The following is a 6363-nucleotide window of genomic DNA, read 5'->3' as shown; positions in this document are numbered from 1 at the left end:
ACATGACAATGATTTTATCTCAGAGAATATGGCAACGTCTATTGTCTAAGTTAAGGAAGATGGCGACCTCCATGGAGCAAGATGGAGCCGGGCCAACATAGGAACTTTACATCAGTAGGTCCCTGTCTCCTGCCTGTTCTCAGGACAATTTTAGATGTCAAATTCTCTATGTCCCGGGTTTTGGAGAAGTACCACCAACACCACTACTAAGAGTCCAGGACCTGTGGGGCACCAATTGTGGAGGTTAAGACTTACTCCTGCAGAGGCCAGCAGCACGGTTCAAGGTCTCAGTAGCTTGTTATGTCCCTGTGACTCACACAGGAGGCCAGGCAACTAGCCCTTGGTGTCACTCTGGTGGTCCTGGGTTCAAGGAGAAGGTTCCGTCTTCTTTCTGCAGGGCAGCAGGGCAGTCCTTTCAGCAGCACGGCAGTTCTTCTATCAGCAGCAGGTTAGAAGAGCAGTTCTTCTCCTGAGTGTTCCACAGGTCCAGAAGTGATCTGAAGAGTGGTTCTAAGGGTCCAATATTTATACCTGGTGCAAGCCTTTACATACGGGGGCTACCCTGCCCTACCCCTATATCTGGTTCTGGAAAGGTCTTCCCATCCCCTGTCAAGGCTCCAAAGTGTCTAGGATTGCAAAAGACAGATTCCTTGGTATATGCTGAAAGCAAGCCCCTTTGAAATGTAAGTGGGGTGGCTCCTCAGTCAGCCACCCTGGCAGGATGGCCCATCCAGTCCACACCTAATCCCTTTTGTGTCACTCTCTGGGAGGAATACACAACCCCCAACATCAGAGCCTTTTTTTTAAAAAAAAACACTTTTTTAACCATTTCAAATTTACCATTACAAGAACACTCATTGGTATTGTATACATAATGTCATCAACAGTAACCATACATAGTAGTTCAGTTCTGTTGTGATACATTCCTAATCTGCTCTACAGTGCACATTGATAAGAATTACACCATCGCAGTGTGAGGGGTCGCTGTGTCTCTGGCTGTTAATCAACTCTAACAGAAGATAGATAAAAAAGTCATTAAAGCAGCAGAAAAACAGATTATCCCCCTTTCTGATGGGTACAGCTTGGCAGCACAGTGTTAGTAGACCAACATGCACCGGGTTTCCGTTATGGTGAATTGTGGTGTGTGTGTAACCATGAGGTTGAGGATCTGGGGTCACGGGTGTCTGAGCTGTCTGATTCAGACTATCGGCCAATATATCAATGTTTACATCTGTGAAAATAGTGCAATGGGTGCAGGTAGTTAGGGTTATGACTCATGCAGAGTCCTTATCTAGCATAGGGTGCTCAGAAGCTGTCTAACCTCATTACGCTGAGAATTAAATGTATCTGATGCTTTCAAGGATTCTAATAATAGGTCCCAGTATATTGCTATGGGCCTCTTCCAAAGTCCCCTGTGTTCCTCTCTGTGAGGGGCTCCACTCTCTGCCAATCGCCACAATTCGACCTCTTCTTTCCATGACTGAATACTGGGGGGGATTGTTGATTTCCACCTCCTAGTGATACATCTCTTTACTAAAATAAGAGCTAAGTCTGTGAATTTGGTCTGCTTCTCTTGCCCTTTCCCCTGTGTATAGAGGGCTAATAAACATGTTTTGGCCGAATGCCAGCCCATGTCGCCCACTACCTCCTTCAGTGTTGCTGTGACCATGCCCCAGTAATTACCAAGCCGTTACAGGACCACATCATGTGTATTAAATCTGCATCCTACTCAGTGCATCTGGGTCAGGCAACCGTAATGGTGTGGAAGATGGAATGTAGTTTGTGTGGTATTAAGTAGGCGCGTTGTGTTAACATATACTGAATGAACTTGAAACATGTGTCTCTTAATATCTCTTTCCCATTTGTGACATACCACTACTAAGGGGGATGGTTGTTATGTTCGGATCCCTTAATAGAATTATCAAATCAAGTGTCTTTCTGTTCCCATTAGATATAATTTTATTTATTTACTTGAGCTTTACATAGCGCTGGCTAGACCCGGAGGTATCAGAGCGCTTTACATGAGGAAAGTTGCATCGGTTACAAAAAAACATTGTTACAGAAAATACATAGGTTACAAGTTACATCTGTTGATAAGTGGTGCGTAGAAGGGTAAGTGGGGTAAAGTAAAAGGGTAACAGGGAGGGGATACAGCAGAGAGACAAAGGAAAGTCTGCCCAAAGTCCGGCTGGGTAGGTAGCGGCCGAGGCGGAAGTCCGCAGTCCATCTCCTCAATGGCTAACAAGGTAGCTCCACCAGGCAATGGACAAAAAGAAAGCTAGGTCTCCACAGACGGTGGAACGTTTCATTCCCTACAAATAGGCGTCAAAGCTGAGACACTGACCCAGGGCCAAAGGATTCCAACGTGCTGACCAGCAAGGGAAGGAGACACGTTCCCCAAAATTCTTAAAAGGATGCCATCTTAGGGTCAGGCCGTACAGGCACTGACAGCCTTACTGAAGATCGTATTGTAATTCCTGTGTATAGTTTGTGTCCAACAAATAAGCACCACCGCTGAAACATAAGCCCAGGATCCTAGTATTCCAATGCGTTGAACAGCAAGGGAAGGAGAAGCGCTCCCTGCACTACTCAAATGGACTCCATCTTAGGGTCAGGCCGTGCAAGCCAATCTCGCTGAGATCATGCAGTATATTAGTGGTGGAAAACAGTACCTCAGGGAGAAAAACTCGGGTCGTCATGAGCATTCGGCGATGGGCCCTTCTGAATGGAAACCTAGGCCCCTAGTTGTTTCCACGTTAATGTCGCCTGCACTGTTCTTCGTCGGACCCTTCAAACCCATGGCGTTCATGGGGGGCCGCCATCTTATGATCAGGCTGGGTGTAGGACTGGAGTGAGCCTCTGAACAAACAGGGCTCGAAGAGACCGAAATTGCAGTGTCACAAAATTGTATATGCCCCGTTAAGACTCGGGTTTGAGCTCCGTCAGAGATCCGTGTCCTAGGAGGAAAACCGGAGCTCCAGTCCTCAGTAAGCTCCGGCATAGAGCACTCCGCCATCTTCATCGCCTATCATATAATAAATATACAAGTTCTTTTGTGGCCGGTTTCGACCCCTGAGTTGCCAGTGCTGTTTAATGCACCAAGAAAAGTGCCCATGTGATACCCTGTTCATTTACAAAGTCTGCATGTGTCAGTAGCATCCTGTCCCTAAACAATTCACCTATTTCAGACACACCTGCCTGTAACCATGGGGAGAGTATGTGTTTTGTAAGAGTCCATAAAGTGGTTGGTATCCCTAAAATTGGTATGTTGGGAGCGTATGGAGCAGTGTGTGCTGTGTATTTAATGCCTGCTTCAAGTAATTGGGTGCAGCCTTGATTAGCAGGGTAGTTGATGTTAGGGCTGTGCTCCTCGGACACAACAACGTATGTAATATACCCCGGTCAAGATATTTGGCTTGTGTAAGCTATTTCATGCAAGTTTCGGTCCACCAACCAACAGGAAAACCACTACAATTGGCCCATTAAGCAGTATGTGTAAAAGTCAGGTGACCCTATTCCATTGGTGTCTGATGGGAGCTATAGCTTTGGAAGACTAATTCATCAGAAGCCTGTATCCCATATTAAGTCAGTCAGTAATGTGTTTAGTGTCTTAAAAATTAATCTGGGAATCACCACCAGCAGATTGGTAAAGAAGTAAAGGAGCAGTGGGAGCATCACCATTTTAGAGACTGCCATACGACCAGTGACCGAGAGGGGCAGGGACATCCAGAGAGTGACCTGGACATGCAAGGAGCTTATAGCCTTATGTATATTTCCTTCAATAAGGTCCTGGGTGCTTCTGTAAACTTTCCTCCCTAAACAACAAAATGTGGTTGGAGCCACTGTTATGTCTCACTCCCCAAAGGGTATAGTTTCCCTGTTAAGATCAGTCCAGAAGGGAAATACATATGATTTCTCGTAGTTAATGGCAAGCCCTGAAATGGACTCGAACTGAGTAAACATTTGCGCTACTGTGCACAGTTTCTCCTGTAGGTCTTTGAAATAAAGAATTATATGATGGTCTGTTCCTGCGTTTTCGGTAAAATATGTTTCAATGGTAGAGTCTACAGTGGCTTGGAATACACCATCTTCCAGACGGCGAGGGTCAAGTCTCCAAGTGGGAACCGGCGTGGGGACACGTTCCCAGGAAATGGTGGCCTCTAAGTGACTGTGGTCTGATAGTGTTTTACCGATGTATGTTTTGTGGGTAACTTGTGTTAGGAGAGATGGGCTACAGAAACTGTGGTCTATCTGAGTATGCAATTCGTGCGTGAGTGAATAGTATGAGTATTCCAGCATACCCTTATTGTGGCTACATCAAATGTCTCTCAATGACCATCCCGTAACGATTTAGTCTGTCTTATCGAGGTCGCATCAGAAAGTGGGGGTGAGACCGGTCGAATGTAGTATCTAAAACTGCATTGAAATCACCCCCTAATATCCAGGGGAATAGGGTCCAGTCTGCAAAGCGCTGTTCCCATCTGGGAGTAAAATGTGTCTTGATCTGCGTTAGGTGCGTATAAGCTTCCCAACACCAATGGACTGGCACCTAGAGTACCACGAGCCAGCATGTATCTACCCTCTTTGTCGTTGCACTTCTCGTGTGCAATAAAGGGGATCCCAGCCTTTATCCATATGGCCGCCGCTTGTGCGAACGCTGAATAGGTTGAGCCAAATAGTTGCCCCCTCCACCTCTTTTGCAGCCTAATGGCTTCCACGATGGATGAATGGGTCTCCTGTAGGGACCCTATTTGTGTTTTAGGCCTAGCTAACTATGCCTGAAATCGATGTCTTTTGTGTAGTGATCCCATTACCCGTATATTCCAGGTTGTGTAAATATACTGTTGGGTTGTCGCCATGTGTTTTTCCTTTGTCCGACGTTGGAATAATGTTACTGTGTTGGTCGATTCTAATTAGCAAGATTCTAGCACCCGTCAGCTTCCCTTTTAAACAGCCCAATACTAGGTCCAACTGTGGAACTGTGTTCAACCAAACATTTTGTGCAACTTTAATTAGCCAATTGCTTGCAACTCGTGCCACTGCAGAAGGGGGTATGTTGGCTTGATAGTCAATGAGAGCTCCGAGATGGCCTTAGGTGTCTCTCCTTTGAGGGAGGCACTTACCTCCCCCAGGGCCCGGCCCATCCAAGCACTGGTATCAGGATGAAATAGTAATGATGTCTTTGCTCAACGGGCCTCATTTCCCCTGTGTCATTACTATATGGTATCTTTTTCATGTGGGTTTTGACGGTGGATGTTGCGTATGGAGGAGCTTCACTTCCCTCCTCCCAACAGCCAAGCAAGTAATCTGAACCTTGCAGGGTACATAGTAGACCACTATTGACCTCTCACCTCTGTCCAGGACAACCTTCGAGCTGTGAGGCACCGATATACCTACATTGTTATCGTTTCCATGCCTTGCTGCGAGAAAGTATAAAAGTTTTGAAGTAAGCTGGATCACAAAGATCTTTTAGTTATATCATTTGTAAGGGTGGGTGGAGCTTGCGGAGTTTCACCCCACAGATGTATTGAAAAACTCAGTGCAATTCCGCGGAGGTCAGTAGCGGGCGGATCTACCACATTGACTAATTATGGACCATGGTGCAACTTCTTAGTGTAATGTAATTATTATAATTATTACTTGTTGTATATAATGCACATAAGCGCTGTGCAGTCGCATGCTTACCTACAAAGGTACGGCCGTTAGTGAGGGGCAGTCTGACCGCCGGAGCTCCGCTCTTCAGTCACAGATCCAGGAGCATCCCTCGCTGAGCCTAAGGGCCGGTCTCCATCTGCGGTGCATAAATGCTGCTGTGTCCGCCGCATTGTGCTCCATCTTAGCTCCCTCTGATCCACAGGCACTGATGCAGTGCCCATCCACTGCAAGGAAAGAGGGGTGTTCCTCCTAGTCACGGTGTGACTCGTAACACAGGCAGATGCATTACGACTCAGCTCAACTGATGAGGGCCAGAACGAGGCTTGGAACCAGTGCTTTCCAAACAAGCCAATTAAAATAGAAAAAGGGCTTGCGAATTCCCAGCCACACTATAAGTAAAATAGGGTGGTGCCAGTAAACTCCGCTCCGGAGCGTAGGCACATTTTTTTTTACCGAACTCCACGCTTCAAGCGGAGCGTGGAATGGGGAAGACTCTGGGAACTCCGCAGTTGAAGTGGAGTTTACTTCCCACACTTAATAATTTGTCAGTTCAATAAATCATTTGCAGTTTGTGGAGTCATGGATGAGAGGAGTGGTTGCCGACAGTAGGGCCAACCGTTGCCCCTCAAGCATTTGTTTGAGTGTGGGCACTATGTCTTCCTCCTTCCTCCAGGATTTTGGGCACCAAGTCTGTGGTGGACGTCTCCT

This window comes from Triturus cristatus, chromosome 6, assembly GCF_964204655.1.
Source record: "Triturus cristatus chromosome 6, aTriCri1.1, whole genome shotgun sequence".
Taxonomy (NCBI): Eukaryota; Metazoa; Chordata; class Amphibia; order Caudata; family Salamandridae; genus Triturus; species Triturus cristatus.
This window is presented reverse-complemented; position numbering follows the sequence as displayed.